The sequence below is a fragment of the Lissotriton vulgaris genome, chromosome 8 (assembly GCF_964263255.1).
Source record: "Lissotriton vulgaris chromosome 8, aLisVul1.2, whole genome shotgun sequence".
Taxonomy (NCBI): Eukaryota; Metazoa; Chordata; class Amphibia; order Caudata; family Salamandridae; genus Lissotriton; species Lissotriton vulgaris.
In genome coordinates this window covers 475,981,211-475,995,462 of record NC_141696.1, presented here as the reverse complement: position 1 = coordinate 475,995,462, position 14,252 = coordinate 475,981,211, and positions in this window count along the sequence as shown.

Here is a 14,252-nt window from a genome sequence, read left to right as displayed (position 1 = left end):
TGGTGATAGATTATAAGATCTCTGAGTCAATAGCATAAGGCATCATAGGTGATACAGGCCCTCAGGGATAGCAGGGTGGAAGAGGAAGAGGAGACACTCAGCACGAACAGGGACAGCACTCTAAACTAATTGAGAGGGAATAGAGCCATTAGTCGCAGGAGAATTGAGATTATGCCTTAAGCGGATACACCAAGAGACCCTTTGAGCGGATGGTGGGGGGGGAGGGGGTGTTCCATTAGTAAGGGGGGGTTAAGGGGGGGGCTATATAGGCCAGGTAGGAGAGGGACGAAAAGTAGCCACACACACACTACTGCGGAACATTATTCCTGAAGCACCGGCATCAGGCATGAGGGAGCTGAGGAATTGCTGCCGCCCGGCCCCCGGGATGTGGGCTCGCAGGCTGTGTATAATGGGATAAGTAATGACGTGAAACAGCACCCTGATTAATACTGTACAAGTATGAGCAATAGCTTGAGCAATGTGTGACTACAATAAAAATTACTTTAAAAAAAAATAAGACATCATAGGTGGGAATTAATAATTCATATTTATAGTGTATTGCCTAAAAAACTTTTTGATTATATATTCATTTTTGACCGCCATAAAATAAAAGGCCGTTGACAAACATGTGGCACTACAGAGAAGACAAACACGATTAATTAACGAAATGAAGAGTTTCACATATGAAGGAGTTTATTGTGATTACTGTTTAAAACTTGAAAACGGATTAGTGGATAATGGGTAGTAGGGAAATAGTTCGAGATAATCTACATTACTACAAAAGATAGACATTGAATCAAAAATAAATTGATATCACAGAAAGTAATATTTATTCTACTTTTTGCTTGTAACTTTTCAAAGTTCCTCACTCACAGAGCTTCAGTAGCAAAGCAAAAGGGACAAAAGAAAAATCAGGCAGAGTAGCTGTGGATTGAAACCCCTCGATCCATGGAGCATCTTCCAACCCTGCATTTATAGGATTCTAGGATTGTTTATAGGTTAATTCACACTCCTAAAAATGATATTTTTTATACATTTTGATTATTTGAAAACAACTAGAAATATACACTTGCTGAAAGTATTTACTTTTTCAACTTTGCCCCGGGTTAGCAGTTCTGTTTCCGAGGCAAAACATATCCTTTACAAAATGTCTGTTAGGGCATTTGAGGGGGCGATAACAGACTTTAAATGATAAGAAAGTATCAATAAACTACAAATTGAAGACAGATATTTAGTTATACAGTTATTCCCTCAGGTAGGGGTGCAAGTAGGGGTGCAGGGGTCCCACTCAGTGATGATCTATATTGGCACTAGCATTCCTATATTACGAGTCTAATTATAGTTACTCGTGTAAGTAGTTTCACATTAATTTCATTATTTGTTTCAAGAAAATCACTTTTTCAAGTCTCCACAATTTCAATGGCACTGTTATCCAATAATATGTTTGCTAGTCTGAAGGTGCTTCTTTATTCCTATTAAGCATCAAATGTGGTAGTAAGTGAAAATATCCCTGCAGAGTAGTCAGTTGAGGAAAGTCCCATGGAGACAAGCAAGGCACTGGGGGACAAAAAGGTTGACAGAGGAATGTTCCCTGCATTGTGTACTGTTGTGTTACCTGAGCGTGTGCCTGCATGTGTATGGTATACTGTTTTTGGATCTTTGGCACTAGCCTCACACTAATCTAGTATGTGTGCGGAGGTCTAGGCCTGTTCCTTGATGTGAGTTATGTCCTGGACGGTATGTAACTGTTACCACGCAACTTTTAGCACAAAATACTTTTACAACGAAACTATTACCACGCAGGACCCTTTACCACGAATACCTTTACAACGCATTACACTACAACGCAGATACTATTACAACGCATACCATTACAACGTAAGTATAGGTAAGTTTATCTTTTTTTAAAAACATTTATTAGGGGTATTAGGTTTGGGTTTTGGGGTACAGGGGTATTTTTAGGTTTCAGGGCTGGGTTTGGGTTTTGGGGTACAGGGGTATTTTTTAGGTTTCAGGGCTGGGTTTGGGTTTTGGGGTACAGGGGTATTTTTAGGTTTCAGGGCTGGGTTTGGGTTTTGGGGTACAGGACTATTTTTAGGTTTCAGGGCTGGGTTTGGGTTTTGGGGTACAGGGGTATTTTTAGGTTTCAGGGCTGGGTTTGGGTTTTGGGGTACAGAGGTATTTTTAGGTGTCAGGGTTGGGTTTGGGTTTTGGGGTACAGGGGTATTTGTAGGTTTCAGGGCTGGGTTTGGGTTTTGGGGTACAGGGGTATTTTTAGGTTTCAGGGCTGGGTATGGGTTTTGGGGTACAGAGGTATTTTTAGGTTTCAGGGTTGGGTTTGGGTTTTGGGGTACAGGGGTATTTTTAGGTTTCAGGGCTGGGTTTGGGTTTTGGGGTACAGGGGTATTTTTAACAAATATATTTACAAATTAATAAATACAAATTAATATAATTAATTAAAATATTTAATAATAAAATAATTATTAATTAATTAAAATATTAAAATTATTATTAATTACATAATTTTAAAATATTATATAGTTACCTATACTTACGTTGTAATGGTATGCGTTGTGATAGTACCTGCGTTGTAGTGCAATGCGTTGTAAAGGTATTCGTGGTAAAAGGTCCTGAGTTGTAAAAAATGCGTGGTAATGGTATGCGTGCTAAAAGTATGCGTGCTAACATCATATATCCGTCCTGGACCTGTCCTGTGACCTTGAAGAGTGCACCAAGCAGGCTCTCATTGCACAGTAGGCTACTGTCCCTGTCACTGCTTCAGTACATAGAGCAGGGGTGACAGTGTTCCATGTTTTGTAAATCTATAGTTTTGACCAGTTTTTTATCTGTGTCACATGAGTGGAAGCCTACTGGCTCACCTGTGTAAAATTGAGCTATTATGCGGTAACCCAGAGTCTAGAGATAACTTTCCAAGTGTATTTTTTACATGTGTGTGTGTGTGTGTGTGGCCTGCGTGGTACATGCATTGTGTATGTATGTATGCACTGGCCTGGCCACCTGCACAAGATAGAGGGCAGGTTGTTTTCCAGACAGAGAAAGTGTATTTCTGACATTCCTGAAGCTGGAGGGAGGAGACCTAGCTACTGAAGTAGGAGAAATGGTAGAAGGCTCCTCTAGAATTTAATTAGGCTGTTTGCTGAGAGGAGCTGCTGATGTTTATGTAGCACTAACATTTGGTAAATGGTGGGAGTGAAGGGTGAAACTGCAGTGTCTGTTATTCATCTAAAAGCGACTGCTTAGATGAGACCAGCTTTTTGTCTTTTCCCCACTCACTATTCAGTGTGGCTGATGAGAGCCAGGTGCACACCTCTTTGTGCTTCTTTTGTGGGTGCCCCAGGCTGAAGACCATTCGCTGTAAGATGCATCATTCTACATAAAGGCTATGTCTGCTGTGTAGCCTGGAAAGGATACGTAGAAACAATACCCCTGAAACCGGTTCTAAAAGCAAAGACAATGGATCTACATCTCCTATCTGCTTTGTCTGCCTAAGAGTGAGGCCCACTCACCCCCTGGCTGGTACAGTTCCAAGTTCTCTATGACCAAGGAAGGGGGTGCTCTGCAGAGTACTCAGAGGACTGCTGTGCAGTCAGAGCTGTTGGCTGCCTGACAGCCAGCTTCCCAGAGGTTTGGAGACATTACTTGAAGCTATCACTTGCTGATAAAAGCTGTTCATCTGACCTTAAATGCCAGAAGCCAGCCTACGTGCCAGCCTTCTGGCAGACAAGAGGTGCCCATAGGAGGAGTGACTGTCCAGGAAAAGTCAGGTACGGTGAGAACCCGGGGCTGGTGGGGTCTGCCAGACGAGGATAGAGAAGATTGATATGCCTGCCACAGGTGTCAGTGGGCAGCAAACTATCTGATTTGCAATTCATGGACCAGCTTCGCTGGTTGAGATCAGGTATTATTTGAAGTGTAAGAGAATGAGAGCTCTTTTATATTAAAAGGGGTAATGTGCACCTCAGCCTACATCACACTATTAAGTTGAATGCTGTGGGGGAAATGCCTAGACCAGAAAGGAGGAACTTGGGAGGAGAGCACATTGAGGTGCAGCTAGCCCCAGCAACCAGGACATCACATTGCATCTTGCCAGTATTGTCTGTGCAGTATTCAGTTCTAGTGTGCAATAAACTACCCATTGCCTTGAAAGTAAGCAGTTGGTTGAGAAAACAGTTATTGCACTGCTGTGTGATAGTTGAGTCTCGACCAACTCTGCACTACCCCCTCGGGAAGCCTACAAATGCTCGCCACCACCATGACTGAGTCATGTACTATAGGAGTTGTACTTGGCCCAGTTTACAGAGCCATAGTGGGCATTAGAGGCAAACAACCACACCCCTCATAGTTGAGGCCTAGAATCCCCTTCCTCTGCTTGCCACGTTGCCCCCTGAAAGGGTCTGAAAAGAGGTATCCAGTTCCTTGAGTAAGCCTCCACTAGCAGCAACAAATATTCAGGAGGACTGTTGGTGAAGTTGAGCCAGCATAGAGTAAATTGGAGCACAGAGTAAATTGGAGGAGCGAGACATCAAGTTAATTCATCAGAAAATGTGTCAAAATACAGACATAGGTGTAAGACCATCAGAAATTCATCAGAAAATGTGTCAAAATACAGTGGCTATGTACATTGTAATGCAAATAACAATCTATTCTCCATAATGATAATGTTCCAACCTTCACACACAGGCGTAGTGCTGTTCCATCTTTTCCCATCACAATAAACAGTTGCAGATCCAAAAAGTTTGTAGCCTTCATCACATACAAATTTAATTACGGAGCCTGAGTGGCTTGACCGCATCCGGCCATGTATGCTCCTCTGAGGTACCGGACATCCTGCAGCTGAAGAAATAAACACAAGAAAAAGGCATTCCCATGTACAAAATAGAAACCTTTTCATTCATCAGTCACGTAATTTGATTTCAAATTTCACAATTGTTCCTGATACCTACACCAACGCTTATACTCATAGAACACTGCTACAAAAAATGTACATTAAACATGGTTCCAACATGTTTGCATTCTCTTACTAATTACTTTAAGGGCCCGATTATGACTTTTGGTGGTGCAGGGGTGGACGGCACGCCACCACCAGACCCCGGCACCGCCAAGAGTCGGCACCGCCCACCCGCCAGATTACTGCAAAAAGAAAAACGGGGGAGCCCTAAACACCCTACTTCTCAAGGGCTACTCATATACTGGAAAAAAGGATCTGAGAAGCAGGAAAGGATACAACTATTAATAAATCTGATGATTACATCAATTAATCATAGATACAGCTCAAAAAGTACGAGATCTTTCTTTTATTGGATCCCTCCAAGTATTCACATTTTGTCCATGTTGGAATAGAGTTAATGTACATTGTGGTACATATAACATTCAAGTCCTTTTATATACAAAAATTTAGACAAAATATTGAAAAACATTACAAAAATTATACAAAAACCAAATTTGATACCTATAAAAAATACTCCTATCTTCCACACATCTACTTGTGGAAGGCTGTGCATAATATTCCTGCACTATCACTCTAAATGATAGTCTCTGGGGTCTGTGTGTATATGCAAAGCAAAAAATCATAGATCTTAAAGCAACAATTGCCCGCAGACCTCCTGAGGCGTTCAAGCCGAAAGCACCGATTTCTGATAATTTTAAAAGTTTTCTTTCTTTTCTGTGTAATTTGTGCTTGCTCTATTTTGGCGTGCCTGTCGCGCTGCACGCATGATTAACAATTGACCGCACATCTCCTGAGGCCTTCAAGCCGGGAGCACCGATTTCTGAAATTTTTAAAGTTTTCTTTCTTTTTGTGTAATTTGTGTTTGCTCTTTTAATCACTTTACTTGCCTGCACTTTTGACCGCCACTGCCCTCCCTCGCTGATCGTTCCCCCCTCACAGCCGATTAGGTTGCTGTGGCGGGGACGGGCGAGGCTCTGCGCCATGTTGAGGGTACTCTGGGGTTGCCGGTGCAGTTTCTCGGCCACTCCCCCCTCTGGCAAGTACTTCTGGCGTGCCTGTCGCGCTGCGCGCATGATTAACAATTGCCCGCAGACCTCCTGAGGCTTTCAAGCCGGGAGCACCGATTTCTGATCATTTTAAAAGTTTTCTTTCTTTCCTGTGTAATTTGAGCTTGCTCTATTTTGGCGTGCCTGTCGCGCTGCGTGCATGATTAACAATTGGCCGCAGATCTCCTGAGGCATTCAAGCCGGGAGCACCGATTTCTGAAATTTTAAAAGTTTTCTTTCTTTTTTTGTGTAATTTGTGTTTGCTCTTTTAATCACTTTACTTGCCTGCACTTTTGACCGCCACTGCCCTCCCTCACTGATCGTTCCCCCCTCGCAGCCAATTAGGTTGCTGTGGCGGGAACGGGCGAGGCTCGGCGCCATCTTGAGGGTACTCTGGGGTTGCCGGTGCAGTTTCTTGGCCACTCCCCCCTCTGGCAAGTACTTCTGGCGTGCCTGTCGCGCTGCGCGCATGATTAACAATTGCCCGCAGACCTCCTGAGGTGTTCAAGCCGGGAGCACCGATTTCTGATAATTTTAAAAGTTTTCTTTCTTTTCTGTGTAATTTGTGCTTGCTCTATTTTGGCATGCCTGTCGCGCTGCGCGCATGATTAACAATTGCCGGCAGATCTCCTGAGGCGTTCAAGCCGGGAGCACCGATTTCTGAACTTTTAAAAGTTTTCTTTCTTTTTTGTGTAATTTGTGTTTGCTCTTTTAATCACTTTACTTACCTGCACTTTTGACCGCCACTGCCCTCCCTCGCTGATCGTTCCCCCCTCACAGCTGATTAGGTTGCTGTGGCGGGGACGGGCGAGGCTCGGCGCCATCTTGAGGGTACTCTGGGGTTGCCGGTGCATTTTCTCGGCCACTCCCCCCTCTGGCAAGTACTTCTGGCGTGCCTGTCGCGCTGCGCGCATGATTAACAATTGCCCGCAGACCTCCTGAGGCGTTCAAGCCGGGAGCACCAATTTCTGATAATTTTAAAAGCTTTCTTTCTTTTCTGTGTAATTTGTGCTTGCTCTATTGTGGCATGCCTGTCGCGCTGCGCGCATGATTAACAATTGCCCGCAGATCTCCTGAGGCGTTCAGCCAATTAGGTTGCTGTGGCGGGAACGGGCGAGGCTCAGCGCCATCTTGAGGGTACTCTGGGGTTGCCGGTGCAGTTTCTCGGCCACTCCCACCTCTGGCCAGCATATAATGACACCACCATCCCGGCCGCGAAGCGGGCGTGCCGCAAGCCCGTCTGCGCCCGTCCGCCACCGGTCGGGACCCGGGGCCACAGACCCGGCCCCTTTTTTAATGTACACTTCTGTGCAGCTCCTTGCTTTTCAAGGTAATTGGCCACTCAGCCCTCCTACGCTCGAACGCATTCTTGCTCTTGGCATTTCTGCCCCTCTTCTCCCCTCCCCTCTGGCTCCCTTGCCTAGGTCCCAGTTTGCCGCCCTTCCTGTTTCCCTTCCCCTTCCCCTTCCCCCTTCTTGCCCGCCTACTGTGGCCTCAGCCTTCCTCCTTAACACCCGCTCGGCGGGCAGGCACCAGTTGGAACTTTTCAAACTTTTGGACACAGAGACTCCTGATCTCCTGTTTCTGACGGAAACCTGGTTTTCTGCAGATTCTCTGCCCGATGTCTTATCTGCGCTTCCCGACTCCTACTATGCCCTTTGGGCCGATCGTCCCGATGGGAAAGTTGGTGGGGGCGTGGCCATGATCATCCGATCCAATCTTCAGTTCCAACCCCTTTCCTATTCCTCCATATCTAATGTGGACCTCATAGTTGCCCGCTCGGTAAACCTCCTGGTTCCCCTCACTGTAGTCCTTTTATACCGCCCTCCCCAAACCATGCCTCACTTTGTGCCTGCTCTACAGGAACTGCTGGCCACTCTTGTGGTCAACAATTCGACAGTTCTTTTGCTGGGTGACTTCAACTATTGGCCTGGAGACCCCAGGGAAGATCAGACCTCTAAAGATTTTTCTGACACTCTTCGCTGTCTTAATTTCACTTCTCACATTCAAGCCCCCACCCACGTTCATGGTCACACTCTCGACCAGATATGGTTGGCTAGTCGGGCTATTTCTCCTACCACTATCCTTCCTTGCACTTGGTCGGACCACTCACTCATTTCCTTTTCCATTGATCTTGCAGTCACTGACAAGCCCCCCTTGCCCAAGAACGTTTTAGCACGGAATTGAATCGGGTGGACCTTAATACTCTTTGCTCTTCCCTGGCGACCTCTCTCCCCGACCTATCTGACCTTTCCCTTGACCTTCAAGTTGACACCGCTAACACCTGGCTGTCTACCTCCTGCGACCTGGTCGCCCCCCTCAGGAGGGTCAAGGTTTGTCGCCTCCACAAAGCCAATACATTGTTCTCTAGTGATCTTAAAGCCCTTAAATTGGCTCTCAGACAGTCAGAACGCCAGTGGAGGCGTAATTACTGCATCCTCTGAGGGATCGATATAGGTCTCTCCAAAACAACTACAAGAGAGCTATTCTTTCAGCCAAATTAGAACATTTCCCTGGTAAAATCTTATTAGCGGCTAACAAATCCAAGGAGATCTTCTCCATTGTTCACAATCTGGCCGCATCCGACAGAGTCAATCCCAATCCTGTCCCTTTTCTTGAGAAGATTGCCAATATCAAACGGAACATCCCCTTGCCATCTTCTCTTCTTCCCTCCCCTTCCCTCCCCCCTCTGTCCTCCTCTCTTAATCACTTTTCACCCATCTCGAAGGAATCTTTTCTTGCCCTCCTCAAGAAAGTCAAGTCAGGCTCCCCTGCCGACTGTGGACCGGCTCGCATCTTAGGGGAGCTGTTCTCTGGTTGCCCCGACCCTCCCCTTTCCCTTCTTAATACATCCATTTCTCAGGGCATAGTTCCTTCCTCTTTGAAATCGGCCATAGTTATTCCTATTTTTAAAAAAACCTGGCTCTGACCCTACTCTCCCTGCTAATTTTAGGCCCATTTCCCTGCTCCCTTACTTAGGCAAGATTCTGGAGAGTCATATTACTTCCTGTCTGTCGGTCTACATCGAGGACAACCATCTTCTGGCCTCTCATCAAGCGGGCTTTCGCCAGGTCCACTCGACTGAATCTGTAGTCCTCTCCGTCCTGGACGAGCTGAAGAGCAAGGCTGATTCCAACTCCCCCCAAGCCTTGGTGCTTCTTGATTTGTCCGCTGCTTTTGACACGGTCGACAACTCCATCCTCCTCGACCGTGTCAGCGCAGGTGGCATCCAGGGTACCGCTCTCTCCTGGCTCGCTTTATTTCTCCAAGGCCGGACGCAGGCTGTTCATCTCTCCGTTTTTTCTGCCCCCTCCCGTTCGGTGTCCAGCAGGGTTCCCCAAAGTTCTTCTCTTTCCCCTCTTCTTTTCAACCTTTATATCTATCCCCTTATTGTTTCCCTGCTTAATATGGAGGTCTCCGTGTATAATTACGCTGGCGACCTTCAGCTTGTTTTTGATCTTTCCCCCTCCCCTGATTCCCTTCTTAAATTTCAAACTACACTCATTTTCATTTCTGACTGGATGAATCTAAACCATCTTAAACTTAATCCGGACAAAACGGAGTTGGTCCTGACTGGTGGTTCCACCAGTCCCGGGACTCCTGCCTTCTGGCCTTCCATCTTTGGTCCTCCACCGGTTCCCTCTGCTTCAGTTAGAACCCTGGGAATCAAAATCAGCCAGGACCTCTCCATGCGTCCTCAGGTTAGCTCTGTTGTTTCATCCTGCTTTTTGTCCCTCAGGATTATCCGCAAGATCTCCAGTTTCTTCTCCCTTGGTGCCCTTAAAATCATTGTTCTGGCCATGATTCTCTCACGGTTGGACTATGGGAACTGCCTGTACGTGGGCATTCCTGCCTACGAGATGCGGCGCCTCCAGACCATCCAGAATCAGGCCGCTTGCCTTATCCACCGGCTTCCTAAATTCCACCATATCACCCCTCTACTTAAGTCCCTCCACTGGCTCCCCATCCTGCAGAGAACCCTCTTCAAGATGGGTTGCATGGTTTTCATGGCCTGTGCTCGTACAGCTCCTGTCTTCATTATTTCTATGATCACCCATTATCTCCCCTGCCGCAATCTTTCATTCCTCTAGCCAGGCACTTTTTAGTGTCCCCCGTTTCCGTAAGTCCAGAGTAGGTGGCACTAGGTTCTCCACTCTTGCACTTCGCTTCTGGAACAGCCTCCCTTTGACCATCAGGTCCATTACTGTCTACCTGCACTTCCGTGAGGCGCTCAAAACCCACCTGTTTGCTCAAGCCTTTTCTTCTCAGTAATCCCCTTGCGCTCTCGCCATCTGCCATTGTTCAATCACTCAGCGCCAGGTAGCCGCTTGGCCACAGTGCGCTCTACAAATAATTTCAACTTCAACTTCAACACACAGTGTATTTAATACATTATGTAATCCAAGCCTTCAGAAGACTTCATAAAGAGGTGTCGATACGTTTTTGCCTTTGGCTTTTAGGCCTCTTCAGGACATAAAGAAAGATGGAGCACAAAAGTGTCTCTGACTCGAGTGAGGTCAATCAAAAAAAGGGGGGGGAATCTTCAACCTCTAAGAATCCTCAACCTCTATGGGAGCCGTGAAGTATCACGAGACCACACTGGGTACCGGTAGACCGGAATCCTTGATGAAGCGCGGACATACGGGCTCCAGCAGGAGTCTCCGCTGCCTCCAGAACAATCTACTCGTACTCTGTTTAGCAGCGCTGGCGGCACACAAGTCCAAACCAACAGGCAAAGGACAGCAGGTTTCCCTTCTCTTCTTCTCAAAACTCACGCTACGGCGAAACTGGTGGATTACAACTTTAAAGTATTCAGGTAGGCCGGCGGTGATGCCTTTGAAAAAGGCACTGAAATGGGAACACCATACAAGGGTCCTGCACAGCATGAACTGTAACGTCCATGCCATGCAGAAACTGGTGTGCATTCACACAGGGCAAAAGGCATCAGGGGGCTCTGTAGGGCCCCCTTTGTTTCCTCTCAGCCACGGTTTTTATGGCGGTTCCGTGGCAGAGAGGAAACACAGTGGCGGTCCCATGGCGGTCCAACCGCCCAAGTCATAATGGGACGGTTGGACCGCCGGTGTGGTGGTGGCTGGACAGCCGAGCATCCACCACCAGACTCATAGTTGGGCCCTAAGTGTCAAATATTCTCCTGTGAAATTAGATGTACCGTGCTGAATAACAATTCCCAGTGGATTCAATGTATTTTTAAATATTTGAAAATACATTTTCACCAACTTATTCAGATAAAATCACAGAAATACTAATATGTTAGAATGTCAGTGCAGCCATGTATGCAAAGTATTATTATTATTATTATTATTACATATTCATTTAATACATAGAGTTGCAACCTGTTTTTTATGGATGCAATAAGAGGGAGTCTACTGTTTTGTATTGGAAGAATAAAAAAGTAGGGGATTGGGTGGCCAATGGCATTTTCCCTATGAATTGCCTCACACAATTTGTTTATGTTTGGAAAATTAAAACAATGTTTCTCTAGAATTTCAAAAAATCACAATACCGTTCAAAAAAAAAAAGTGAAATAGAAACCATTTTCTCCAAGTTCTTCGATTTGACTGTTTTCCTCATTTTAAATGTACATTGAGGGGGAGGTTTTATATGTAATGATACAAAAAGGGTACAAAAATTAATTCACAAATATTCACTGTATTTCCTTGATCTACTAGGAAATATTTAATGATTCTTTAATTGTGCGTGGTGCTGAATGAAAGGGTGTTATGGTTTTTTATCAAGGGTGGGTTCAAAAGGGAGGAATGGAAGGATTTTTACAGATAAATACAGACAGAAAATATTCATTTTCTTGTCTGTATTTTTTTTAATGTGGATAAAAACGGAAATTGGGTTGTTTTTTGAGTACTTCTAAATACTTTCTCCCATGACTGCCAGGCCAATAGTTGTGTGGATTGATAGATAAACGGGTTAAAAAAGAAAGTAATTTTAGTAAAGAGGATTTTACACCAGTAGATATGCACAAGGTTGACACTGAAATGTGCATATTTGCTGTGCTGTCAACTTGTCTCTGGATCTATTCCATGCAACTCAGGTTAGATGTACTCATAGGAATGAAAACATCAATTTGCATCTCTACAGGACACGTAGTACGGGAATGTTATCAGAAGATGACTTACTGAAGGTAGCATACAGCTTTTCTTTGAGAGGAGCTGCAAACATTTCAAACTCAATATCTTTTGCCATTCCATCAGCATTGAATGTGTTGAAGTTAATGATGGATCTGCTTCTTTGAGATTTTCATTGGGTGAGAATGCTGAGCAACAAAGTCTACTGGTCCCTATGCCAGCTCTGAGGTTTGTGAGCTTTGTGGCAGTGGTGAAAATGATTTAGGATTAATGACATACATGCGCTGAGAAAAACTTCCAGTACATCAGAGGTATTTATGTTTTTGATTTTCAGTTGCAAATTGACACTTTGGACCTGATTTAGACCTTGAAATAGAAGATGGGGTGTTCTTTTGTATGAGGTAGTGGCACCTCCTGAGTGTGCGTAATTAGATGTTAGTTATTAGAGCAGTGCAAAGGTGAAGGAAAAATACCCTGAGCCCTCAAACTGGACCTATGGCACGGACCACTATCAAAAAGTAATACTATCCAATGCACACACTATCTTTATCAGTACTTTTTGGTTCAGTCTGTCATTCGCAATGCAATTACAAGTATGGAAATATGCAGTATGACAATTCTTATTGAATGGTTTATAGTCGTTTGGTGTTCTGACTGTTCTTTAATTTGAAGATTTGCCCAGCCAACAAGTGTTTCGTTGTGAGTGATATCCCATTCGACTTCTTCAGGGCAGTCTAGCAATAATTAGAGACCATTCTCGATCCTCCTCGCCAATTCTACTTCTGTCCCGTCTGCCCGAAACTCCCTCCTTTGTTTTATGAAGTTGGTCGTTAACCCACGGTTTAGTTAAATCTATGCTCTGAGTTTCTCCGCCCCAGTCGCCTGTCTTTAAAGTCCTTCTTTCTATTAACACCCGTGGGTAGATCTTGGGGGATGGGTTACTTTGTTACAACGGTGACATATCTCCAGTCCTCCGAAATATAAATCTAAATATAAAAATATAAATCTTTGGAGGATGTTTTCTAATTGTATGCTGTACTAGATACCACTAACTTTAACCCACTATTCTGGGTCCAAAAAGGCTGCATTAACTAGCTCTAACTCTTGCAAGTCATTGTCGCCAGGCCACCACTTTACCTTCAGCAACATCTTACAATGGTACATCCTTCAGATTCCTATCCTTTTCTAAACCTGGGGTGCAGGTGCTACGCGAGTAAATCATACATGTCATGACGAAGTGTATCGACATTACAAAACTGTCTCAAGACCTTACTAAATTTAGCTGTATGTGTGAACTGCACCTGTTTTCGCTATTGTTATAAGCAAAGGTTTGTCGAGGTGATTGCTACAAATTTACATAGCTGAGCGTTTTACTCACTTGCATCATTGGTCCTTGGTGCACATAGACTTGTCTGCTGCGCACATATATCTTACACTGACGCACACAGTGGAAATAAATTAGAGGGTGTTGTGTGGTGTTTTAAGCTCCAAGTGAATTTTCCCAATTCATACCCTTATATAGGGACAATTCACTTTGCCCTTATATAGGCATAGAAATCAAGCCCTTATTTAGCCATAGCCCATGCTACCCACATACAGGTATGGCTACTTCCACCCATACCAAACGTCACAACGATTTCTTAGAAAACCAGATTAAGCAGTTAGGGAACTTCCCCTTGCTTGAATATTGATTTGTCCAAGCACTCAGTTACTTTACAAAGAACAACTATTCCCTAGGGGTTCTTTCCTGACGTTCATATGCCCGACTTTACGCTAAACTATGGCATTCCTAAATACCTTCAAGGTATAAATATACCTTCACTTGCTCTAGCAAGATACCGTGTTTCAGAACAGTTCGAAGACCTACTTGCCCGACGCGACTCGCTACAGCAAGTGCAGAAGGAAGCCGACTCTCCAGCTGATGCACTGACCAGGAAGCTGAACTTCTCCTGCCGAGAATCCAGCTCCAGTGTTTCTTATGGGCTGAGACAGAGATACCAGAACTCCTTCATTCTAACCAAGGTATGGAGCTGATTAGAACCTAGAGAAACCTTTGGTAGATTCTTGGCAAAAACTAAACCTATGCTACACAATACTTAATTCTTCCCTCGTACTAGACTTAGGTTAGGTACATTG